The sequence below is a fragment of the Adiantum capillus-veneris genome, chromosome 9 (genome assembly GCF_014529385.1).
Source record: "Adiantum capillus-veneris isolate H3 chromosome 9, ASM1452938v2, whole genome shotgun sequence".
Classification (NCBI taxonomy): Eukaryota; Viridiplantae; Streptophyta; class Polypodiopsida; order Polypodiales; family Pteridaceae; genus Adiantum; species Adiantum capillus-veneris.
The window spans coordinates 15379651-15407418 of NC_140939.1; positions in this window are offsets into that span (position 1 = coordinate 15379651).

A 27768-nucleotide genomic window follows, 5' to 3' on the forward strand; every position below is an offset into this window, starting at 1 on the left:
TCAATGGAGTTCAACTTTAGATAAGGACAAACACATGCACATCAAATGAGTTTTCATTGTTAATCATCGGAATTACAACAGGAAAAGGACATTCTAGGATCTCTCATAATCTTCTTGGCCCGAACGTAAAGACTATGCGCTTCAGAAAAAAATTCTTCCTGGACACATGAACATTTATCTGGATTCTCTGAGTTAAATGAAAAGGAGTGAATTGAGGGCCATTTTGATCATCCATTAAAGTCAACCATGCAGCTCCCAAGAAATCACACCTGTCTTATCCTCTGATTTTTCCAAAATTTCAGTAGCATAACAGCATAAATGGCTTAAAAGACCAAAAAATCAGCCATCATAACTTGGAAGAATTTTGGCAGAGTTTCCCCAAAAGTGGAGCAGTAAGAAACCAAAATATAGACTGTATATGTATGCATAAACTGCCAACAATAGAACCCGAGCATCAATTTGGAATCACTAGTACATAGCCTATGGCGAGGTCACGAAAGGGTGCTCCAACTACCTGTATCACTGAAAGGATCTCCACATTTGAGAATCCCCCAGCTCAATAAAACCTCACACTATCGATCCTCAGACGAAAGCTTGTGCAAGTCTCGTATAGTCAAGTCTCAGAAATGACTATCTTCCAGACCAAGTCTCAGAAATGGCTCGGACTACCAAATAAAACCAAATATGGCTCCACAAAGGCGTACAATGGCAGTTTCCACAAGTAATGTACAATCTAGCAGACAATGCGCTCAAACAGGCGCCAAATGATGCATACCCACCACAACTACAACCGACTCCCACTTGCCAGTGTATCACTCTACTCCAGCCACTTGTACCTGTCCCCGTAACCTATCACCTGTGGCTTGTAATCTGCAATCTGTAATCACGAATCTCGAAGCAGAAGGTACTCGAAGAAGATCCTCACTGGGGGCACCAAAAGAATGTGAGCGTGATGGAAACACATAGAACGCCTCTATAATGACCCGACACACAATCTTGGGATGATATACACACACACACTATGGGGCACCACTCGGCTTACACAACCCACCCGGCCGAGACAGGGAACACACCTACGGAGTGAGAGGAGAGAGACTACCCATTTACCCACTCCACACAGAGACACACACACACACACACCCAAAAAACTCAGCTCAAAAGAGGAGAATTTTTGATGTGTAGATACAATTGATCTTGGGCCAACACCAATGGGGCAAATAGCTCACACAATATGGGTAAAGTATGCCAGATATAATCACAAATTGGAGCAGAAGCTTCGCTCATAGGAGAAACTTACACGGCCAAAACAACAGAAAAAAAGTGAGGAATTTGAAAAAATGGACAGTTTCATCACGTCCGGAATGGCCCAAAACCCTAGTCTAGAATGTCAAAGTGCTCAAATCCGACCTCGGATGAGCAGTTTACGGCCAAAATAGGCTTCAAAAACAGCAAAAACACAGTTGCGGCTGTTTCTCCTCTTCTCTCCACGTTTTTTTTGGTCTTCTCTCAGGTTTTTTAGTTCCCACACTTTTCTTTATTAGTTGGGAACCCTTGGCCTTTTAGTTGACCTCAAACGGACCCTGAACATGCCAAAAGTTGGCTTCGCAGTGCATAGTTGTCACCCTGCTGCATCCATCCGCACACTTGGCACTCAACTTTTTCCAATAATGCATCCCGCCACCACGTGAAGTGGCCCCCAAATATAGTCCTGATGATGACCTTTGCATAATTATCACAAGAAAACACCCACGCTGTGTCCATACTTATCCATGTGCAAATGTTGACCCCTGTCGACCTCCTTATGCCACTAGATGCCATCTGACGCATGTGCTTACCTCATGTCGTCAGCCCGCGGATAGCTTCCTCGAGAAGTTTTACGCACTTCCCACTCCTCATTATTATAGAAAAACCACATTAGTACTAGTGATAGTGAAAATCGATGCACTATGTACATGTTGTCCTACTTGTACACATGTGGACCCCACATGACCACCTGGCTCTGGAAAATGGGCAATCCTTTATTCGATGCACCATGTGGACCCCACGTGACCACCTGGCTCTGGAAAATGGGCAATCCTTTATTCGATGCACCATGCATGGGTATGTACATATGCGCAATCCCTTGCTCCAAAAAACTCCTGACAACATGATTCAGGGATGCATTATTGGGGAAAGTTGAGTGCCAGGTGTGAGGATGGATGTAGAAGGGTGACAAAAATGCACTACGTGACCATTTTTTGGCCTATTCGGGTCCGTTTGAGGTCAATAAAAAGGCTAAAGGTACCCAAGGGATAAAGTGAAGTGTGGACACTGAAAAACTTGAGAGAGACCAGAAAAACATGGAGAGAAGAGGAGGAACAGCTGCAATTGAGTTTTTGCTATTTTTAGAGTCTGTTTTGGCCATAAACTGCTCATCTGAGGTTAGATTTGAGCACTTGGATATTGTAGACTAGGGTTTTTGGCTGCTCCGGACGCAATGAAGTTGTCCATTTTGCCAAATTCATCACTTTTTCTGCTATATTGGCTGTGTAAGTTTCTCCTGTGAGCAAAGTCTCTGTTCAAATTTGTGATCGTATCTAGCATTTTTTATCCATATTGTGTGAGCTATTTGCCCCATTGGTGTTGGCCCAAGCTCAATTGTATCTAAACATAAAAAATTCTCCTCTTTTGAGCTGAGGTTTTTGGTTGTGTGTGTGTGTGTCTGTGTTGAGTGGGAAAATGGATAGTCTCTCTCCTCTCACTCCATCAGTGTGTTCCCTGTCTCGGCCAGGTGGGTTGTGTAAGCCGAGTGATGTCCCATAGTGTGTGTGTGTGTGTGTGTGTGTATGTGTATCATTCCAAGAGTGTGTGTTGGGTGATTATAGAGGCATTGTGTGTGTTTCCGTCCCGCTCACAGTGTCTACACGAAGAATTTGGGAGATGGGAAGCTCATCATCCTAATGTTGTATCTTGCTGACATGTTGATTGCAAGTGCTAACATGCAGTACATCAAAGACCTTAAAGAGGAGCTGTCAAAATCTTTTTCAATGAAAGAACCCCGAACCTCGATGGCCTCTAAAACGCCGGGGGTCGAATGGCGCGCCTCGAGCTTGCCACGGTAAAGCGAACAGGGGGCACCACCTAGCTTTGAGCGGCTAGGACGCAAAGCCCATGATGATATGAACACCGCAAGCCTACACACACACACACACACAGATAGAGAGAGAGAGAGAGAGAGAGAGAGAGAGAGAGAGAGAGAGAGAATACTTGCAAATGATGAAAATCCTTGGGGGTGTGAGGGCGAATTATTTATGCAATATTTACAAGGCGGCATGCCGTGGTGGTAGAGAGGTACGGGGAAGAGGTGGTGCAACCTACTTGGTGCATTCTCTAAGGCGGCTCAATGATTGTGAATACTCACCACCAAGAGCGTGCATACGTGTGTGCATTGACCATTGGAGTCGAGAGATGGATGTGGTTCCCTTCGCATGGTGAAATTCCCAAGGCAAACCCGACACACAAGCCCCCTCCCCATGATGGTGATAGTGTCAATCCTTCCTACTACACTCTACCAAATGCTTGGTTCCTCATGAATTGTCCCCCCCCGATAGTGACCTCTCAGTGCCAATTTATAGGTGTTGGCTGCTTGGATTATGGTAATCCCAGTGTGGTTTGGGTAATCTTAATCGGGGAGACAAAGAAAGTGGTGGGCCCAGTGTGGTTGACCCTTGCTTTGTTTTGGGGAGGTTATTAAAAGAGGGGAATCTCTAGGTGGGCCTTTGCGACCATCACCTAGAGAGAGGATATTTACAAAGAATGGAAATTTACAATGGCTCGCGTGAAAACTGCAGATAATGATGAAAATAACCTATAAATTACTCGGATGGCGTCGTGGTTGCGTGTTTCGAGCGAATGGCGTGTTGCCGGTGCGTCGGTGTCGAGCGTACTTCTTTTCGGAGTCGGCCGGGGCATACCTTCGGTGCATTTTCTCTTTTGTTGTTGGAGGCGCATGCTTTGGATCCTTCTTCTTTTGTTTGTTGATGTCGTAGCCGTTTTCTTCGTATTTGCGGTGCGGTGCGTATATGCGTGTGTGTGTGTATATATTCGTGCATGAGGGCGGATGTGTGTGTTTTGTATAGGCATGTGTGTGGGAAGGGGGGGCTATATATATATAATGTATATATAGTTTTTTGTTTTTTTTGTTTTTTTTGTTTTTTTTATTCTGGGGGATGGCTAGCGGCCTGTTTTTCTGCGCAAGGCGGATGGGGGGGGGGAGGGGGGGGGGGGGGGGGTAGAATAGAGGTACAGAGTGTGTGTGTAGGTAGGGTGTGTGTGTTTGTGTGTATTTGTGTATTGCGGACTGCGCTGCCCGTGAGGGTGTGTGTGTGTGTGTGTGTGTGTGCGTGGACTACGGACGGCTACGCATAGTGAATGGGTGAAATGGGTATGTGTGTGTGTGATACTGCTGCGGACTGCTGCGCACAGCGTGAGGGGAGAGGGGAGGAGGGGGGGGGGGGGGGGGGGTGATTGTGGGTGTGTGGGTATGGTGTGTGAGGCGCTGCCCGTGAGAGGGAGAGGGAGAGTGGATTCCTTGCTTGCGTGGCCTGAGCGCCCGGATGAGAGAGAGAGAGAGTCCGCGTGGAGCTTTGAGAGGGAGAGTGTGAGGGAGAGGGATGGGTGAGGATTTGGGATAAGACAGAGAGAGAGAGAGAGAGAGAGAGAGAGAGAGAGAGAGAGAGAGAGAGAGAGAGAGAGAGAGAGAGGGAGAGGGTGAGGGGGGGTGGGGTATGGGAGATGTGTGGGTGAGAGGGAGAGGGGGGGGGGGGGGAATGAGGCCGAGGGAGGGTGAGGCGAGCGGGTGGGGGGAGAGGGAGGAGGGGTCGGGGAAGGAATATTAGCGGGCCAAAGGTGTTGAGATGTAGAGAGAAAGAGAGAGAGACGAGACAAGAGACACACCATATACGCTCCCAAAGACTGATTCATATTGAGGACAAGATACAAATATATAGGTGAGACCAAGTTCAGTAGAGTGAGCCATATATAGCTCCAACACCCCCACTCAAACAAAGGTCTCTAGCTTTGGATGAAAAAACCCTTGGGGAGTTCAAGGGAAAAACCCAAGCCCCTATACAATGTGAAATATGAACCAGTGGTGATGATGTGAAAGTGAATTGTGCATCTATGTACAAATATTCAAGTGACTTAGATATCACAAGGTGCAAATATGGAGTGTGCATAGTGCATGGTACCTAAAAGATTACAATGTCATATGTACAAAGCTATTACAATAGAAAAGAAGCTAATCTAGAAAGAGTGAGGCCGAAGCAACTCCAAGCTCCGAGCGCAAGAGGATGAAACGTGACTCATTGAGGCCTTTGGTCAAAATGTCTGCAATCATCTGGTCACTTGGACAGTGTTCAACCATAATGGTTCCCTTGCGTACTTCATACCTGACATAATGATAATGGACAGCAATGTGCTTTGACTTATTATGTTGAACATAGTCTTTTGCAAGACTAATAGCACTTTGGTTGTCACACCGCAAGGGTGTGCTAGAAAGAGGAGAGTGACCAATATCAACCAGCATTTGTCGAAGACAAATCAACTCACGAGCTGCAAGTGATGCCGCAACATATTCTGACTCAGTCGTAGAAACTGCAACACAACGTTGTTTCTTGCTGGTCCAAGAAACAAGACAACCATTTATAAAGAAGCAATTTCCACTAGTAGATCGCATAGATAAATGTGAGCTTGCCCAGTCTGCATCTGTGTAACCCAAAAGAGAAAGAGATTGCATAGAATCCGATGTGAGTTGTCGTCGATAGACTAAACCAAAATCTGTAGTGCCTTTCAAGTATTTCAATACACGCTTTGCAGCAGACCAATGCTTAAGAGAAGGACATGCAAGATGTTGTCCAAGATAGTTAGCAGCGAACAGAATATCAGGACGAGTGTTCATGCCAACAAACTGAAGACATCCAATCAAGTTAGCATAAGGTTGATTTGTGACAAGTTGACCGCCATTGTCAGAAGTATTCTTCGTAGAGCTCGCAAGACAAGGTGTGTTGGCTGAATGTGCAGATTCCATACCAAATTTTTGAATAGTATCTGCAATAAACTTTGACTGTCGAAGGAATAAAATACCTTTTGTACGGTTCAGTTGGATTTGAATGCCAAGACAAGAATGAATCTCTCCAAGATCCACCATATCGAATGCAGAAGACAATAAATTTTTCACTTGCTGAAGAAATCCCAAATCATTGGAAACAAGGATGGTATCATCCACATAAAGAGCAAGAATCACAAAACTGCTACCTTGGCGTTTTATGTATAAGTTGGGGTCTGACGAGCAAGAGATGAATCCTTTAGAGGTGAGAAAAAGATCAAATTTTGTATACCAGGCTCGCGAAGCTTGTTTGAGACCATATAGTGCCTTATGGAGTTGAGCAACAAGGTCTTCTTTACCTGGAATAACAAACCCTTCTGGTTGTTCCATATAAATTTCCTCTTCCAAGTCACCATTAAGAAAAGCAGTTCGCACATCCATTTGATGAGCTTCTAAATCAAATTGAACAGCACATGCCAATAAAACTCGAACACTTGTAATGCGAACAACTGGTGAAAAAGTCTCTTGATAATCAACACCAGCTACTTGGGAGTAACCTTTTGCAACTAAACGCGCCTTGAACTTGTCAAAAGATCCATCTGCTTTTACTTTTGTTTTATACACCCACTTACATTTAATAGTTGTACGACCAGAAGGTAATTCAGTTAGTATCCATGTACCTTTAGAGATAAGAGAATCGTACTCTGCTTCCATAGCCTCTTGCCATTGATCCTTTTGTGGTGAAGAGATAGCATCATCATAAGTAACGGGATCTTCAGAAGTAGAAAAAGAATTATCAGCAATATCGTCATCATAAACATGACATGAGCCATGTTCAAAATCAATAGGCAGATCAACAAAAATATCAATATCATCATTGGCAACATTTGGAATGGATGGTTGTGAGGAGGAAAGTTGCTCTATAGGAAGTGTTTCATCTTCTGAAAGAAATGGAAAAGCCTGAAGCAATGATTTAGTATCATCAGAATCATCCATGGACCATGAGCCTCCCATAAGCTGTTCGTTAAAAGTAGCATCACGATTCACAGTTACTTTCTTGGAGGAAGGGTCATAGAATTTGTAGCCTTTGGAAGTGTCAGAATATCCAATAAAAATAACTTTAAGACCAGGAGCATCAAGCTTTGTTCGTGTTTCTTTGGGAACATGAATATAAGCAATACATCCAAAGGTTCGAAAATGAGATACAGAAGGAATGTCACCTGTCCATGCTGTGATGGGTATCTTACCAGAGGGTGCAGTAGTAGGAAGATGATTCTGAATAAATGTTGCTGTCAAAGTAGCTTCAGCCCAGAAAACACGAGATAAGCCAGAATGAATCAGCATACATCTTACAGCATTGAGAATAGTGCGATTCTTTCGTTCAGCAACACCATTCTGTTGAGGCGAATATGAAATAGTGTGTTCATGATGAATTCCAGTGTCAGCACAGTAACTCACAAACTCTCGAGAAACATATTCGCCTCCATTGTCACTACGAAGCTTCTTAAGGCGACGACCAGTTTGAAGTTCCGCAGCCTTGTGGAATTGTTTGAAAACAGATAAGGCTTCAGATTTTTGTCTAAGTAGAAATACAGTCGTATACCTTGAGAAATCATCAATGAAAGTAATGAAGTAGCGATATTGTGATCTCGAAGAAGGTAGAGGTCCACATATATTAGTATGAACAAGATCCAAGATGTCATGAGAATGATTTGTATTTGAAAGAGGAAAGGGTTTACGATTGTGTTTCCCAAGAGCACAAAATTCACAAATTCCCATATGGGGATGGGCAATAAGATCCATGCCATGAACAAGATCACGACGTTGAAGATCAAGGAGTTTTGAGAAATCAGCATGAACAAAACGGTGATGCCATACTTTGCAATCATGATCACCTGGAGCAGTGACAATATTTGCTACAGCATCGTTGAGAGAGAGTTCAAATAAATTACCGTTTCGAGGAGCAGTGGCTATAGTCTGTCCATCTTTCTCAATTCAGCATTTGGTATAATCAAATCCAACAAACAGACCAAGATCAACAAGTCTAGCAACTGAAAGAAGATTACGTTGAAGATCTGGTACATGTAATACTCCTCGCAAAATTCGAGTGGAAGAAGATAAGGTACCAAGATATAAGTCTCCAATACCCTTTACTTGACAAGTAGTATCATCAGCAAGATAAACAACACGTTGAACTGGCAGTGGATGATAGTTATGGAGCCACTTAGACTGATATGTCATATTTCCTGTAGCACCAGAATCGACAATAAAAAGTGATCCATCACGTACATGAAGTATTCTGTCTGGAGCAACTGAACATAGGACGCAGCTTGTTTCTGGTACAATGTTGTTTCGATGTTCAGTAGCATATGCTCTATTCCGATCTGTGTCGAATCGACGCTTATAGCACATATGAGTGGGATGATCAGATCGTCCGCAATATTCACAAGAAGAAGAAGAAGAGTCTCTAGATAAACGTGGTTGTTTTGTGGTAATATTGTGTTCTTCATCATATTGACGTGCCCAACAATCATCTTCAGTATGGCCATTTCTGTTGCAGTAAGAACATTGCTTATTAGGAAATTTGAGACGAGAGAAAATATTACCGCGACGGCCACCTCTGCGGTTTCCTCGTTGAAATGGACGCCTTCGAGCATAAAAAGCACGTTCCATCTGTTGTGACTCAGTCTCCTCTTGTGAAATCATAGCTATATCGTGACCAGCATTCCGACGTTCTTGACGTTGAGAGTATTCAATTAAAGACATGCAAGCTTGGTCAAAATCAAGACCATCTTTATTAGAGAGAATAGTAACAATGTTATCATAAGAAGAGTCCTTCACCGTATCAAGGAGAAGTGTAATCAGTTGCTTTTGTGGAACAGGATCACCGGCAGCAGCAAGTTGATTAATAATAGATTTGAAAGACTCAATATGTCCCGTCATGGCAGTACCAACTTCATATTGTAACTTGTTAAGCAACCCTCTCAAATAAAGTATTTCTGTAACAGATTTCTTCTGAAAGTTTGCAATAAGGTACTTCCATACGTCATGGGAAGTAGGCAGTTCATACATATCAAGCAAAAGGGAATCAGTAAGAGTAGAAAGAATATACCGACGAGCTGCTTTATCACGTCGTTGCCAATCCGTATAGGCAACATTCCAATCTTCAAATATAGGTCCTTCAGTGATAAGCACGTTATCATTATTCGTATCAACAGGCTGAGGCGGACAAACACGATTTCCAAGAACAACATCGGAGAGTTCATCGCCTTCAAGAATTAACAACATCTTTGCTTTCCAGCCTGGAAATCCTTGACCTTGGAAAGGAGGAACAGAACGTTGGCCAGAAGGAAAGCCGTTGACGAGAATATTCATAGCCATATCTTGTTGCGAGAAGACGTATAAGATAAGATCGCAAAATCTGCACACCATATATGGTGAAGGCCGCAATTGAGAATGAGAGAGATATGAGTACTGCGTTCTGTCAACAATAAACGTAAGAAGGATGCTCAAGGAACGTCCAAAGATGTGAGAGACGTCACCCAAAAAAGACAGGGTAAAGGAGACGTTAATAATAAACGAGTCCTCAAAATAGAGTGGCGTGAGACGCAAGATTGACGGCCACAATACGAATAGCAAAAAGCTAAATCTTCTCGAAAAAGTTAACGCCAAAATAAGAAAAACGATCGCGGACGCTTCACGAAGAAGTAGGACGAAGAAAGCTGCATCAAGCTCTATTGCAGTAAAAACAGCATAACTTTCTGTTGCGAACTCCGATTGACGCAAACCTAGAACTCAAATCGAAGAGCTCGAGGAGACGAACAAGTTTTGGATGAAGAGTGCCATTGCGCTTTTCCCGTTTCTCCAAATTTTGAGCAGAACAACAAGAAAAATTGAGATGAAGTTCAGGGTGTCATTAACAAGAAAACGTAATCAATGATTAGATTGATTATAAATAAACGCCACATAAAACACTAATCATATTCTTCTTAACACAAAACAACCACAGTTAACAAGAATCAACGCTCAAAAATAAAATTTGTAACAATTTTGAATCTTACATGCGAATCGCATACACATACTGTTGTCACCATGAATTGAATCGGCACGTGATCGTTACCGCTCTGATACCATGTTGAGATGTAGAGAGAAAGAGAGAGAGACGAGACAAGAGACACACCATATACGCTCCCAAAGACTGATTCATATTGAGGACAAGATACAAATATATAGGTGAGACCAAGTTCAGTAGAGTGAGCCATATATAGCTCCAACAAAAGGAAGGTGGGGAAGAGTGGTGGGGGGGGGGGGGGGGGGGGGGGGTAATGTGAGGGGGAATGTAAGGGTGAGGGTGTGAGTGTAAGAATACGGAGAGCGGAAGGGGGGGGGGTTTCCATGCGGCTCACACAGAGGGAGCACGAGAGAGGGGTTGGGGAATTTTTTCAGAGCCTCTGCCTGGCCGGGGAGGGTAAATTGGGAGACAGAGATATTAGGGAAGGGGTATGTAGGGAAAATGGGAGAGAGAGAGAGAGAGAGAGAGAGAGAGAGAGAGAGAGAGAGAGAGAGAGAGAGAGAGAGAGAGAGTGTTTTTTCCGATGCCCGTAGGGTGGGGGGGAATAAGCTATGGTGGGGGGGTATTGAGAGTGGGGGGGGGGGTGAAATGAGTTTTTTTTTCTTTTTTTTTTCTTTGATTTCCGAAAGTCGGCTATGATTAGCCCTCTCCCTTTTGGCTAGAGACATTCATGCTTCTACTAGCCCTTCTTCTGCTTCTTCAGCTGTAGAGTTAGAGGGTTCTCCCTCTTCTGGAATGTCTAGCACGAATTCTGGGTCAAACCTAAGAAAATACCTTTTCAGTCTCCATCCATTGACTCTAGTCTTGTGAATTCTCCCATCGGCTTCCATTAGCTTATAGTTGTCGTTGTCGTAGAGTTTCTTGATGATGAATGGCCCTTCCCATCTGGGTTGAAATTTCTTGTCCTTCCTAGTGTCAAATCTGTTGTCGTATCGTAGTACCAACATGCCTTTTTCCAGTCCTTTCTCTTTAAGCCCTTGATTGAAAGTGAGTCGACGTCGTTCTACCTGTGCTGCATAGTGATTGATTGCTTCTTCCCTATCCAGTTGGAGTCTCTCTAGATCCAAGATGTGGTTTCAGAGATTTACAATTGGACGGTGTGTCTGGCTAGCCAAGACTCGTAAGCTGGCTATTTGTACCTCAATGGGTAGAATTGCCTCCTTCCCATAAACTAGATGGAAAGGAGTGAAACCTAGTGATGTTCGAAACGTTGTTCTGTAGGCCCAAAGAGTTGCCATGAGATGTTTATCCCAGTCTTCTATGTGGTTGTTCACCTGTTTTGTGATGATTTTGCAAATCATTCCATTTAACTTCTCTACCAGACCATTGCATTGTGGGTAGTATGGTGTGGAATGCCGGCGTGTGATGCCTAACTTCTTCATTAGTTCTCCCACCAAATCACCTCTGAATCCTGGTCCTCTATCTGATATTATCTCAAGAGGAGTGCCGAAATGGCACACGATATGCTCAAAAATGAACTTTTCCACCTCTTGGGCTATAATGCGGATGGTGGCCGTTGCTTCTGCCCATCGCATCATGTAGTCTACACTCACTATGATGTACGGTTTACCTGATTGGGCCCTTGGTAAGGGACCGATTGCATCTATTCCCCATTTCTCAAAAGGACCATATGAAATGATAGGGGTTTGTGGCTCGTAGGTTAACGTGCGATCACTGGCCACTTGACAAGCCTTACATGTTTTACACCAATGGTGTACATGTCTATTGAAACTAGGCAGAAAGTATCCTGCCTGTAGAATCTTTCTACTGGTGATATCTAGAGAAAAATGACCGCTGTAGACGCCGTCATGGCAGCTTGAAATTACCTCTGTGATTTCACTAGAGGTTGGCACCCGCCTGAGAATTTGATCTTTGCCCTTACAATACAAGTGGTCGTCTATAAGGCGGTACCTAGTAGCCTTCCTTACTAGCCATTTTTTTTGGCCTTTGGTGTGTTCTGCTGGACATTCTCCTGTATCTAGAAAGCTGATGATATTAGGCATAGCATCACTACCTTGGAAGAGGGGTAGTTTTAGTTTGATTGCTCCTACGGGAACATCTTGTATTCTTTCTTTAGCTAGTGCATCTGCCTCTTGATTTTCTACTCTGGGGACATGGAAGAGCTTCACTGCTTCAAACTTCTTCAGAAGATCCTTAACTTGGCGAAGTTGACCAAGTAAAACCTGATTTTTGCATTCCCAAGTTCCATTTATCTGCCTTATCAAAAGCAAAGCGTCGCCGAACACATTCAAGCGCTGAATTCTTTGTGAAATACATTGTTCCAACCCAAGGATTAGGGCTGCATATTCTGCTTCATTGTTGGAGTGGGAGTGTAATAACTGCCCCATGGAGAATACTCTTTCTTGTTGTTCATTGAAAATGACCATGCCTGCTGCTGCAGACTGATCCATTGTTCTCTTGTATGCTCCGTCTAAGAAAAGAGAGTGAGCTCTCTCTAGCTTAGGAATTTCTTTATCTAGTGTTCCTTCCTTTGCTTCCATGTTGACCTTCAGCTTCTTCTCATAATGGCGATGAGTGAGAATTCCCGCTAAACTAGCCCTGGTGGAGTTTTCTACTTGCATGGTATAGTCAAACTCTTGTAGTCTAATTAACTACTTTGAGATCCTAGATGAGACATCCATGTGTCGCATTACATATGGGAAAACCTCTTCCATTTTCAGGATTAAAAATGGTCTAGGCAGGAGATAGGAGTGGAGCTTTGTGGTAGCAAACATTAGTACCAGAACCATGTGTTCTACTTCGGTGAATCCTTTTTCTGATGGGGTCATGACTCGACTAGAGAAGTAAATAGGACGCATGAAAGAAGTTTTGGGATCCTTTTGCATTATCATTTCTCCCAGTGTATCATTTCCCACACTAGGGTTCACATAAAATGGCTCGTCCCACTTAGGAGGTGAAATAGTGGGAAGCTTAGCTAGGACTTGCTTCACTTTAGTAAATTGTTGCTCATTCTCTTCACTCCATGAGAAAACATCCCTTTGGGTGAGTTGTTGTAGGGGAAGGACCACTTGAGATAGCAGGTGAATGAACCTGCTTAAGTATCTTACCTTCTGAAGGAAATAAACCAGCTGCTTAGCGGTGGTGGGTGATGATAAAGATACCAGAGCCTGAATCTTGCTAGGGTCAGCCTCGATCCCTTTTGCTGAAATTACATGACCAAGGAGAGTGACTTTTCTCTCACCAATGTGACACTTGTCCACGTTGAGTTGGCCACCCAAGGTTTGTAGCCTGGTTAAGCCATCATATAATTTGCTTAAATGAAGGGCTCGTGAGCTATAGATGCAAAAATCATCTATGAAAACCCGTATTGATGCTCCAAAGTAAAATCATCTATGAAAACCCGTATTGATGCTCCAAAGTAAGGCTGGAAAACAAAAGTCACATAGCGTTGAAATGTGACTGGGGCGTTAGTGAGGCCAAACGACATCACTCTGTAGGCAAAACATCCCCAAGGGGTGATGAAGGTTGTCTTCTTCTGATCCTCCTCCGCAATGCTAATCTGGAAGTATCCTGAGTAGCCATCGCATACTGTGTAGCATTCGTGACCTGCCACTTCATTGAGTATTTCATCCTGGAATGGGAGGGGAAAGTGGTCTCTCTTCGTGGCTGCATTAAGAGGTTTGTAATCCACACAGACACTCCACTTACCATTTTTTTTTGGTGTGACTACTACTAGGGAGACCCATTCTGAGTCTTCGACAGGGTAGATGAAACCTGCTTGTAGCAAACTTCTTACTTCTTTAAGCAATGCCTCTTGTTGGATTACTCCAAGTCTTCTGAGCTTTTGTACTACGGGTTTACTGCCTTCCTTGAGCTTTATGTGGTGTTGCACTACTGTAATTCCTGTGATCTTATCATAGCCATCAATGAACAAAGTAGTGAAGTTACCTAACATGGAGACGTACTCCTTCCTTTCTTCATTGGTTAACTCATTTGAGAGCATTTTTTGTAGCTTACCTGCATCGTCCAATGACTGCATACCTGGTGATCCCTCTTGGTTTGCCGAGGTTGCTTCATATTGTGCTAATCTGTCTGGGTTTTTAAGAATGACTCCCATTACTTCGATGCTACTGTCACTCCCGTCGGTGGTGGTTGTGTCTTCTCCTGAGGTAGACGAGTAGTCGTTGGTGGACTCGTCTTCTCAAGCCCCCAAGATCATATTGCGTTGCTTTCCAATCCTCATGTCGTAAAATATGGACTCCCCTTTCGCATCCTTCATCTGGATCATCCCGGTGCTCCAGTCTTGTTTAGCTTCCATAGACATAAGCCAAGGCCTTCCAAGAATGATGGGGTAGCCCTCCCCTTTGTGTGGCATTACAAAGATGTCTACCTCCACTTCTGTATTGAATGCTTTTACTTTGACCTCATTTACAATGCCTACGCATTTTACTCTTACATTGTTTGCCATCTTGGCTCGGCAGGGTGCCGGCCTACTTACCTCTAGACCTAGATGGTGCATCATCTTTTCACTCATGACGCATATTTGTGCGCCACCATCTATGTAGACGTTTGAAATCCGCTGCCCTTTGATGTGAGCGTCCATGGTTGGCAGGATGTCGTCGAGATCCCTCCCAGAGATAGCCTCAGCTATCCGTGGTCTTGATTTCCTGGTACTTACCATTTTCGTCCATTGCCTCCTCATTCTAGGTGCAAGGTGGAGTAATTGGGGCCAAGTTATCTTCGGGCCCTGCATTAACACATCCTGAACTAAGTCATAGGGTTGTGCATCCTCACCTAGTGAGAAGTCCACGATGTCTATCTTCCGCCACGGTTTAGCTGCTTGCTTTCTAGACTTGGCCTTCCCTTTCATCTTCTCTTCTTTTTGAGATGCCTCCTCGTGCCTCACACGCTTCACTCCCATAGCATCCACTTCTTCTACCTTCGCTTTTCCTTTGTGCTTCTCTCGAGGTGACTCTTCTACCTTCGCCTTCCCTTTAGCCTCTAAGCTAATAACACTCACTGCTTGGTTCACAGCAGGTGGTATGGGTAGTGGCAGAATGAGAGGTTGGGGTGGTGGTTACTGTTGTACAGGTGGTCACAGGATTTGGACCGGTGGAATTGGTCCCGACTTCCTAGGTGGTGGTGGTCTTGCTCTTGGCGGAGAGATCTGATTCTGTCTCCCCCCCTCTATTGAAATTCTGCCTCCTCGGGTGTGAGCAATAGTACATTCCATGGACATCTTCCTCGCAATTGGTAACAGTGGTACTCTGGGTTCTGCCTTCGTTGTCTCCTTCCTTGTTCTAGGTTTCTGTCAGATGCATGCCCTTGCTGCACCAGATGCATAAATAAACTCTCTAGTTTGGTGGTGATGCGACTCAGCAGGTCTTGCGGTTCTTCTGATGCTTCCTGTGGTTGGACTCTATGATTGGCTGTTACAGCCACTGGGGTTGGTCGGGCCGAGCTTGTTTGCTCTGAATCGTTTACTCTTGCTTGCATGCACAGCTTCTTGTCTTTAAGGTGGGCTACTTCGACTGCCAACTCATATGTTGCAGGAAACCTTCCCTTCACCTTCTCTCTAAGCGGCGACCATAGACCAGCAATGAAACGGTCCTTCTTTAGGAAATTAGGCGCTCCTTCGCCTTCGTCCAGTGTGGCAACACATCTCTCCCATAAGTCCACAAACTTTGACTCATAGGTGGCATACTCCAGCAGGCCTCCTTGCTTTAATTCTGTCAGTAGCTGCCATAGCTTCTCCGAGGTTGTGCCTCCACCAAACCTCTTTACAAAAGCAGCCCTTAACACATCCCATGCATTCTTGGTAGCCTGGGGCAATGCATTATACCAGGACTTGGCCTCTACTTTCATCAGTAGAGGAAAAATTCTAAGTCGTGAAGTGTCGTCATCTTTGTTGGAGACGACACAAGCAATGTCGAAATCATCCAAAAAGTCGGTGGTGAGATCCTCTCCCTTCTTTCCACTGAACATGGCGAAAGAAACACTTGCCATGGTGGTGACTCGGGAAATTACAAACCTTTTTATTTTTTCTCTTTTTTTAAATTTTATTTTTAATTTTTTTACATCAACAGTAGCGGCTCATAGAGGCTTTTTACAGGGGTGGATGGATAGGTTAAAACAGGATAAAAATAGAGACATTAAAGGAATGATGGTAATCCAATATGGGGAGAATGATAGGGTTCGGGAAATTGAGGATTTCTCCTAGTACCGCCGCACCGAATAGGTAAACGATCTTCTGTTGGTAGAAGACTTTCCTATCTACATAGATATTCACATGCATATGCTGCAGGAATCTGAACGGGAATGCGGTCGGCCCGTTTTCCATCATGCACAGAGGGTGGAATACTTATTTATACTCTTACCTTGCCAGTGTTGATGAGTCGGCACATCCATAAGAGGTCGTCGCCTTTCATGGGCTCTACCTTTCCTTCGTTGCTCAGCACGTACGGGGTGATGGCGACGCGTCTGACCACTCCCAGCATTTTGGCCAACAGAAATTGTAGGTAATTTCCGTAATCGGCATGTTGCATGAATTCAACTCCATTCAGCTGCAACTCGTCTCCAGCCCACTGAGTCTCTCCCATGGTAGAGAGCTTCTTCATGATAAGTTGTACAAGGAGAGGAGGAAGGTCCTCCACTCGCTTCCCAAAACAGCGAGAGCAGTAGCCGAACCACTCTTCCCTAGGACATGGAATCTTCTCACCACTTCTTCTTCTGGATTGTCGAAGTGGATTGGTAGCACTCGCATGCGTCGTGCAATTTGGTAGGTGACCTTCCGCCGCTTAGCTTCGGATGACTTCTTCTTTGACAAAGTGGGTACAACCCGGCTCTCCGAGCTTGAAGCGCTTGCCATGCCAGATGCCTCTCCCTTTGGGGTCATGTGTTTCCAGGCTAGCCTATCTTCTCCCTGCCCTTGGCTCGAGCAGCCCCTTTAGGCCACTTTGGAGTGATATCTTTGTCTACAGTTTCTTTAGGGAAAAGAGGCCTCACCGTTTGCTTCCCTTCCTTGACGCGAATGAATTCTTTGCAATGAATGTCGATATAGATGACTTCAGCCCTTCTGCTGCCTTCGTTGCTGGCACTCATCGACCGGGTGCCTTGGTTGACAACAGTGATGGCACTTCACCAATCTCCCACCTGATGCTTTTGATTTATAGTTAGAACGAGCGACACGAGATAGAGAATTTACCTCTTGAATGCTGCTGACACTACAGCCTGGCAGTAGCACCTCAATAAAGGCGGCTAGTGCCTCCTTCGTCTCCTCTTCTTCTGTCCTCCAGTTAGAAAATTCCTTCAGCCACTCATCCATGATTGATAGTCGGCGTCACTTTCATCATTGTAAACTGAAGGGTCTTAGAAAATCCCTCCTCAGTGGGGGCACCAAATGACGGACACAAAGAGGACCCAAACCCCAGCGGCCTCTAAAACGCCGGGGGCCGAATGGCGCACCTCGAGCCTGCCACTGTAAAGCGAATAGGGGGCACCACCTAGCTTTGAGCAGCTAGGACGCAAATCCCATTATGATATGAACACCGCAGGCCTAAACACCGAGAGAGAGAGAGAGAGAGAGAGAGAGAGAGAGAGAGAGAATACTTGCAAATGATGAAAACCCTCGGGGGTGTGAGGGCAAACTATTTATGCAATATTTACAAGGCGGCATGCCGTGGTGGTAGTAGAGAGGTAGCGGGAGGAGGTGGTGCAACCTACTTGGTGCGTTCTCTAAGGCGGCTCAATGATTGTAAATACTCACCACCAAGAGCGTCCATATGTGTGTGCATCGACCATTGGAGTCAAGAGATGGATGTGGTTCCCTTCGCATGGTGCAATTCCCAAGGCAAACCCAACACACAAGCCCCCTCCCCGTGATGGTGATAGTGTCAATCCTTCCTACTACACTCTACCAAATGCCTGGTTCCTCATGAATTGTCCCCCCCCCCCCCCCCGATAGTGATCACTTAGTGCCAATTTATAGGTGTTGGCTGCTTGGATTATGGTAATCCCAATGTGGTTAGGGTAATCTTAATCGGGAAGACAAAGCAAGTGGTGGGCGCGGTGTGGTTGACCCTTGCTTTGTTTTGGGGAGGTTATTAAAAGAGGGGAATCTCTAGGTGGGCCTTTGTGACCATGACCTAGAGAGAGGATATTTACAAAGAATGGAAATTTACAATGGCTCGGGTGAAAACTGCAGATAATGATGAAAATAACCTATAAATTACTGGGATAGCATCGTGGTTGTGTGTGGCCGGCGAATGGTGTGTTGCCGGTGCGTCGGTGTCGAGCGTACTTCTTTTCGGAGTTGGCCGGGGCATGCCTTCGGTGCATTTTCTCTTTTTGTTGTTGGAGGCGTGTGCTTTGGATCCTTCTTCTTTTGTTTGTTGATGTCGTAGCCGTTTTCTTTGTATTTGCGGTGCGATGCGTATATGCCTCTGTGTGTGTGTGTGTGTGTGTGTGTGTGTGTGTGTGTGTGTGTGTGTGTGTGTGTGTGTGTATATATTCATGCATGAGGACGGATGTGTGTGTTTTGTATAGGCATGTGTGTGCGAAAACGTGCGTGGGAAGGGGGGGCTATATATATAATGTATATATAGTTTTTTGTTTTTTTTCTTCTGGCGAGGCCGGCGGCCTGTTTTTCTACGCAAGGCGGATGGTGGGGGGGGGGGGGGGGGGGGGTATAATAGAGGTAGAGTGTGTGTGTGTGTGTGTGTGTGTGTGTGTGTGTGTGTATTTGTGTATTGCGGACTACGCTGCCCGTGAGAGCGTGTGTGTGTGTGTGTGTGTGGACTGCGGACGGCTGCGCATAGTGAATGGGTGAAATGGGTGGGTGTGTATGTGATACTGCAGCGCACAGCGCGAGGGGAGAGAGGGGAGAGGGGGGGGGGGGGGGGGGGGGGGGGTTGATTGTGGGTGTGTGGGTATGGTGTGTGAGGCGCTGCCCGTGAGAGGGAGAGGGAGAGTGGATTCCTTGCTTGCGTGGCCTGAGCGCCCGGATGAGAGAGAGAGAGAGTCCGCGCGGAGCTTTGAGAGGGAGAGTGTGAGGGAGAGGGAGGGGTGAGGATTTGGGATAAGAGAGAGAGTGTGTGCGTGTGTAAGGGAGAGGGTGAGGGGGGGGGGGGGGGTATGGGAGATGTGTGGGTGAGAGGGAGAGGGGGGGGGGGGGGGGGGGGGGGGGAATGAGGCCAAGGGGAGGGGAATGAGGCCGAGGGAGGGTGAGGCAAGCGGGTGGGGGAGAGGTAGGAGGGGTCAAGGAAGAAATATTAGCGGGCCAAAGGAAGGTGGGGAAGAGTGGTAGGAGGGGGGGTAATGTGAGGGGGAATGTAAGGGTGAGGGTGTGAGTGTAAGAATACGGAGAGCGGAAGGGGGGGTTTCCATGCGGCTCACATAGAGGGAGAACGAGAGAGGGGTCGGGGAATTTTTTCAGAGCCTCTGCCTGGCCGGGAAGAGTAAATTGGGAGAGCGAGATATTAGGGAAGGGGTATGTAGGGAAAATGAGAGAGAGAGAGAGAGAGAGAGAGAGAGAGAGAGAGAGAGAGAGAGAGAGAGAGAGAGAGAGTTTTATCCGATGCCCGTAGGGCGGGGGGGAGGGGGGGAATAAGCTACAGTGGGGGGATATTGAGAGTGGGGGGGGGTGAAATGAGTGTTTTTTTCTTTGATTTCCGAAAGTCGGCTATGAGTGTCTTGTAGAGTGATAGCCAAAGTGCTATCCATATTGCAAAGAACTCAGCCTTTCATTCAAGGACAAAGCACATTGAGGTGAGATATCACTTCATACGCACTCTTTTGGAGGAGGGACAACTAAAGCTAGGAAAGGTGCATACAAGTCAAAATCTTGCAGCAGACATGTTTACAAAGCTGGTCAACAAGGAGAAGTTGAGCTTTTGCTCATCTTCAATTGGCATTCAAGGATAAGAACCAGGATGGAAAGCAGTCACAAGTTTGGTTTGGAGGTCAGTCTCCAAGTGGGAGTTTGTTAAGTATGGAGCTTGTTTTTACCCCTTGTAAGTTTTTTGTATCAAAACGCACATTTGTAAGGCCCCCGTTATGAGGAGAAGCCATCATGCGTGAAGAAAAATCACTCTCCGAAAACCAAAATTTTCACGCCCAATCTCGATGCCCAAGTTTGAGACTGGCTTCGCCGGAATATTCCTTTTCACCGGAATATTATGGTCGGGGTGGCAGTTGGAAAATGGTCGGAAAATGATCGATTGGTTGGCTGGTTGGCCGGTGGCCGGTAGTCAATGGACGGTGGTCGGTGGTTGGAAGTCAATGGTCGGTGGCCAAATTCAAAAGCAGACTAGTCTTCTCAAGGGCAATCACACATGGGTGGATTGGAGGGTCCGATTTGGACTTATCTATAAGAGGGTGGCTACACATGGCTGCCTCTCATGAGAAAGGAAAGCCCTTTTGTCCTATAAAAGGAGGCCATTTCTACACACATTTCATAGTGTGAAGTTAATGCAACAAGGTGGGTGTGAGGTGGTGAGAGTGAAGCAAGGCGGGAGCTCTATTAAGGGTATAATCCCTTCGTAATCTACTTCTTGTTTTTTAATACTAAAGCCATTGAGTGGCTGCTTTCCCATGGACTCTCTCTCTCTCTCTCTACTCTATAATTTGTTGTGTGTGAAAATTATCTCTCTCCATTAAGTTATCTACGCAATTATCTACTTAGTTACATCATTTTTCCTAACAAATCACTCATGGAGGGAGGGAGTCAAAAGCATCAAAATCGCTAAAGGACATTCAAATGACATTTGAATAAGGAGCTATTCAAAACAACACGGAAGGAATTACCAAGAAGTGGAGCCACAGGCAAAAGCTAGAACAACTGACAACCTTCACTGTCCTCATGGAGATAGAGATCTTAATAAAAGATTCCTTACTACCAGACCTTGACTCATGTCAGGGACGACATGACGTAGGTGGGGGGGAGTGTTGGAAGAATCCAACAAGAGATGTTTTCTCAAAAGAACGATGTGAACCTCCGTAACACAAAGTTGAAAGTAAATTTCTCGTAAAAAAATGATTAAATCTTTGTTCACTTTTCATTTATGCGTAATTCGGGGCTATGAGCTTCCAAGCTATATCATAAGATTAGACAAGTTTCCCATATATGTCACTTATTTTTTAAGTACTTTTAGCCTTTGTACATATGAGACCCTTAGCCAGGGTATAAAAGACATTTCTGTAAGATTTTGAAGGAAACAATACATTATTCATAAGAAGAGATAAGATTTTCTCTGTATGTCATGACCTCCCTCTTACTATCAACCGCATCGACCAGCCGAGAGCATCACTGGATTATCTGAGATCCGAGCATCGACTCCCACAACCTTCAGGTGACATATCTCACTATTTGAGCGTCTATCAGTTGCATGTGAATCCCGACACTTAGGAGTATCCAATGGATGTGTCCGTCACCAAATTTGACAGCCTACAATTTTGATGTTGGAGAAAATTGCAATTTTTGCAAGTATGTAGATTTTAGGTTTGTAGGTCCAGAATTGCTTTTGACCTAGTAAGGAATGTGCCTGCCAAGTTTGGTGCTGATTAGAGTTGATTTGCTACTAGTTTTGCATGTGGATGTGTGATTGGATCAAAGAGGTAGAAATCGGGTTTTCCACAGTTAGAGAGTTCCTAGATTGTTTCCGCAGAGTGTATTGTGTTTAAAAAAGAGATTCACAACCTCTTGATGTGCCTCCATGCCTTAGTGGAGTCACTTGATTCCTTTGATTGGCATTATAGTCTTGGGACCATCTCTTTGTGAGATGTGACAATTGTAAAATCCCTCGCAAACAGTCATTGCATAGGTTGCACAAGAGACTTCAAATGAAAACATAAGCCACCAATACCAAAGAATTTTTACAATTCTTTGTCCATTGGCCCAAATGGACTCATCCTACCTCGGTTTGTATAAGGGCCTAATCGGCCTTAGCAGCCAACCTAGCTACAAACTCTTCAACAGTACAACTGTTGGTGCAACCAAAGTTGGTCCGTGCTTGTCGATGTGCTATGTAGTACTAAGACTACAGACAGGAGCATGGCAAAGTGTTTAAGTAGGTACAAAGGTCCTAGGAAGGTGAGTGACATCGGGAATGCATGCTTAAAGTGGGTTTTTAGGCCAAGGAGGCTCCAAAAGAGACCTGTTAACTGAGTCAATGTTAGTTAACAGGAGCTACTAAAGACCAAAGACATATGGATGCGCATCGAAGATGAATATGAAGAAGCAGTGAAGATTGGAGTTACACACATTTCACATTTTTCCAAAATGGCCATGTATTGTAATTTCTCGACCTATTTATCCATTCTGATAGTTTTTAACATGTTACGGGCTCAATAAGAGTTCCAAGATGTAAAGCATAGCACAATTAGTGTACCAAGGTTGCAAATACAATAAGTGTGGAGCCTTAAAGGTCTTGGACGTCGGACATAACACATTTTAGACCTTAGCTAAGGTATAAAAGCCAACTTTGTAAAGTTTATTATTAAGTTTTGGATAATGAAATACAGAACGTGAGCTAATGGTAGTCACTTCTCTCCTTCTCATGCTTCCTACTCCCTCCCTGGTTGTCACATTACAATCGCATCTGTTTCATTGCAACTGCAGGTAAGAGATCTACGCATTGATGTAAGCATTTCACAGTATTTCGTAGTTGTTGGCCTAGCGACCCGCGGACTAATTCCATCATAAGTAGGAATTTATACTTCAAAATAAAAAACTAAGCATAGGCGGGGTATGGGGGCATCATTACTAAGCATTTAGATGCATTCTGGGTAGAAAACGACTAGGTCAAAAATCCACAACTGTTAATAATTACGATTTTTGCACTTGACCTAAAGTGGGATTTGAGACCATAATCATGTGTGCTTAGGTCTTATAAACATGTCCTAGAAGTTTAGTTACGTTTGGATGTCATTTGATGCTGTAACGGATGTGATTTGTTTGTCGATGAACGATTGGTTTTTGGTGATTTCAGTCACTTGAGTGTAGCCTGAGCTAGATGCGAGTTGTTTTTTGTTTTCCAAGAGATTGAAACCTCTTGTAGCCTCTATGCACTAGTTGAGTCAGCTTCGTCGCATGGATTAACAATTTAATCCTGGTTCTTGCTACATCTGCAATAAGATAGATGTGAAATTAGACATCCGTCCCACATTGGCGCCGTTACCGAGGATCGAAGAGACGTAAACTAGAAAAAAATAAGAGCGTCTTGTGTAGTTGTCCATTGATTTTTTTTAGTGTTTTAAAAGAAGATGCCGACAACTTGGCTAGTATAGAAGCAGAAACTTCTCAACTAGAGCTTGACATGTTAGAACCAAATGAAATACCACCAGTCATGACGTATTGCTCAAATTGTGGACGAAAAGGTGGACATTTTCTGAAGATTGTCCAAGAAATCCAGACAACAAGGACACATCAACTGCCAAGCAAGGTACATAAAAAATTGGAAATACGAATCTCGATGTAAGTGCATTTAACTCGTCACTTTTAATGCAATTAGATAATTTTTCATTACAGTTAGAAGCACCAATAAAAGCACTGCAATATCAAGATGAGCACAAAGATTCGCAGACACCTGAAAAGCTTAAAATTGATTCTTTGAACAACAAATTCTTTCATGAATTTGGTCAAGGTGTCCAGATATCACTAAAGGTTGAAGAGACTGTTAGGTTTGCAAATGATTTTGCATCCACTGCCACAAGTGTGCAATCATTCAAGAGTCTAAGGGACACACCAAACAGAATGTTGTTAGCATTGTATGGTACACATAATTCATATGCACACTATGTAGACCAAAAAGGGAAACTGTACAAAAAGGATCAACCAGTGTTTGAACGGCCCACATAATAGCTCATAGAAGTGCGTCCAGTGATAGATCAGAAAGGGCAGTTCATTTCATAGGAAAGAATCTATTATAGCCCATCCTCTCTAGAGCTATAGAATATTAACAGAGCGGATCCAAAAATCTGTTTAGAGCCAAACTCTCCTCCACCATAATTCAAGCTTCGACATTGTGACCAAACGAACATATACTTTGACCAAAATAGTCGTAGATATAGATAAGAGTCTAGCATCTATGATGTCTTGGGTCCTAAAACTATAGAAGCTCATATCATAGGAGACCCATAGAATATACAATAACAGGGTAAAGATAATGCTATCTTTAGCTTAACTTGGGGAATAATTTGTCATGTTTCACGAAGATACATAGGAGACTATGCAGAAGGTTTACAAATGCCAAACATCAACAATGCTACCCAAAGTGTGCCTTCACAATTCCAAAAGGTGAGACTCAACCAAAGCCAGACAGTTTTGAGCTCTCATAATGAAGTAGGCTATAGTGATCACCCTAGGAAGGGGGCAGCTGCAAATTCATTAAGCTCAGCTCTAGTACTAGGAAATGATACACCAGATAGAAGACCAAGAACTTCTAGCTAGAAGACCCCTTCAAAGCAAAAACCATTGGAAGATCATATGGTTGCTGGAATTTTTCCAATGACCTAGAAACCATCAAAATTTGCAGAAAAATTCTTCTATGAATATCATCAGGGACAAAAGTTTCAATTGATCTCCACAAGTCAAAGCCAACAGCCAGCAAATCCTGTAGTGTTCAAACAGTTGCATGAGACCAAGCTCGCATATGCATATTGAGATGCAAATGGCAATGATTCTGAGCAGGTTCATGACCTTGTACAAGCCCCTACGGATGTTGAATATGAAGTCAAGGACTATTTGAAGATGATGCAAAGCCTCAAGCTACCAGAACAGGTGACAAATAAGTCAAAATCAATGAAAGATAAAGTTTAAAAGGCTACACAAAGGTCACCACCAAATCTCCTCCGAAGAGACAGATTCTGCCAGCAAGTAGAGTGGATCTTCTAAGATCAAAAGTTACTCAAATGCAAGCACACAATGCTCAATAATTGCAAGAAAAAGGTGTAGCATTACAACAAAATGAGCCAACACCAACAAAAGCAGGTGATCAAGACAAAGACAATGTAGAAAAAGTTCAACCCATGGACACCGCCACCACAAAAGCACTCAATACAAAATGAAATCTTGAGAAGATCAAGTGCACATTGTTGGTGAAAACAAAGAAAAGTTGTTAGGAGAAGTAAAGCTAGATTTTCAACTAGACAAAAACCTCATGTCCTTTTGTACTTGAAAAGATGTGGCCAACCACAACTAGAAGATGATCCTGAATTTGTGAGCATATCTGGAGACAAACGAGTAGAATGTTGGGGGATCATCTCCACCACCATTGAACTAAGTTCACAAATCACCATAGCTCAATTCCATGTGATCACAACAAAAGATATGCCAGCCAACATCATAACGGGAATGCCAATGGCCCAAAAGGTCCTAGAGATACAGAGTTCAATGAGATGCAGTCTTTAGCGACCATGAAGAATGAAGACCAAGACTGGTCACCCGCGTATGACAACACAAGGTCCTCAAGCACAGCTAAAATGGAGACTTATAACAAAGCAAATCTTATTGAAGATGAGGCATCTCCATCGATTAGAACATCAGAAGAGCTTAAAGCAAATCAGGCAATAGCAAGTTCAAATCAAACAGAGCAAAGAACAATCACAGAATCTATTGAGCAGATAATGCCATCAAAGCCAGAAGTTAGAAAGAATGAGGTTGTAGACAACCAAGAAGCAATAGGAGGTATAAAGTTCAAGACATTCCCAGCTAAAGAAGCTAATGTAAGTCACATCGGAAAACAAAGTCTCAAGTCACTCTCCATAGAGACATAGCTAGATCAAGATGAGACCATGGCAAAATCAGGACAAAGATCTTAAATAGAACCTCCAATGAGAATAGCTGTAGTTCTTAGCAATACAAAAGGATCAAGTGTCATATGCAATGCTCTACTAGATAAAGAAGCAAATTGCAATATGGTTGCAGAAAAAATTCAGAGAATTCTAGAGATTACTCCATGCAAACATGATAGAAAAACAATGCGAGGTTTGCATACATGTCGAAAAGAAATGGTTGCTACCCTTAGCATCCAAAATCATGAAGATCAGGTAATGTTTCAGGTGAAGTCTTCAAAGGAAATGATTGCAGATGTCATCATTGGACATCAGTGGTTAGACCAACACAAGGCCTACAAAGAAGATATAATGCTAATACTCTCTTCTCCAAGAGGTAGCCAACAACATTTACAGGTACTGATAATGCTAGATTCAGAGTTGCAAAAGTTACAAGAGTCAAAGACTAGTCTTACAGACAAAGGTAAGGACAAAGTGGAACCTTCACCATCCGGCAAAGAAGGTGTGAAATCATATGCCTCTTGGAGAAAATCAAGTTTTCAAAACTTCAAGTCAAATACTGACCCAACTGAACCCTCTAAGGAGACACCCAAAAAAGCAAAGATATATCAGTCGCGGCTGAAGTACTCAAGAAAGCAAAGGAAAGTCAAGCAATTTTTTGTTTCAAGAAATTTAATTGAAGTCAATGATCTAGTTTGGATTAAGGACAGGAAATCAACACATGAAGATAAACACATAGGATGGATAACATCACAATGGAGCTTAAAAGAACAGGAGTACTATAGAGGTAACAGACAGATATGGGTACCAAAACCGCAGGTTAGAGCATATGAAGTAACTTCAAGTCCCTCCCAAGAAAGAAGGCCCACAAGGTATCTACCTCAACAATATCCTAGGATACCTAAGAAGCAAGATTGAAAGATGCTAAAGTCAACCACAACTCTCAAGAGAATACAGAACAAAGACGGATCTCAAAGAATGTTCCTCTTGGACAAGGATTCTACATAGGTTATACAAAGGTTTGGCTACCAATATTCCATGCTAATAAGTATTCCAATAATACGCGTATCCCAAAGCCACTTTTTTTCCACTGGGTTTTTTCCCTTTGGTCATTCAAATATTAGACCCTAATTTAGAACCTCATCATTCTACTTCCCTTGTAAATACTTCTCATAAATAAAGAGTAGCCTCATCATTATGCTATTACAAGGGACAAATGCAACATCATCTCTCACATCATACATATTCGGACCAATCAAGATGTTGCAACAAATTGAACCTCATCAACAAATTCAACGACAAATGAAGAAAATCAGCCCATCAACAACCAATCAAAAACCTTCCACAACCTCCACGGACACTTTTTAGCGGTGTCCAAGGACGAGCACTAAAACCGGAAGGAGGGAATGTTAACTGATTCAATGTCAATTAACAGGAGCTGCTAAAGACCGAAGACATACGGATGCACATCAAAGATGAATATGAAGAAGGAGTGAAGATTGGAGTTACACACTTTTCACATTTTTTCCAAAATGGCCATGTATTGTGATTTCTCAATTTATTTAGCCATTATGATAATTGTAACGTGTTACGGGCTCAACAAGAGTTCCAAGTTGTAAAGCATAGAAAAATTAGTGTATCTAGATTGTAGATACAATAAGTGTAAAGCCTTAAAGGTCTTGGGTGCCGGACATTACACATTTTAGACCTTGGCTACGGTATAAAAGAAAACTTTGTAAAGTTTATTATCAAGTTTTGGATAATGAAATACACAGCGTGAGCTAACGGCACTCACTTCTCTCCTTCTCGCGCTTCCTACTCCCTCCCCGATTGTCACATTGCAGTCGCGTCTGTTGCATTG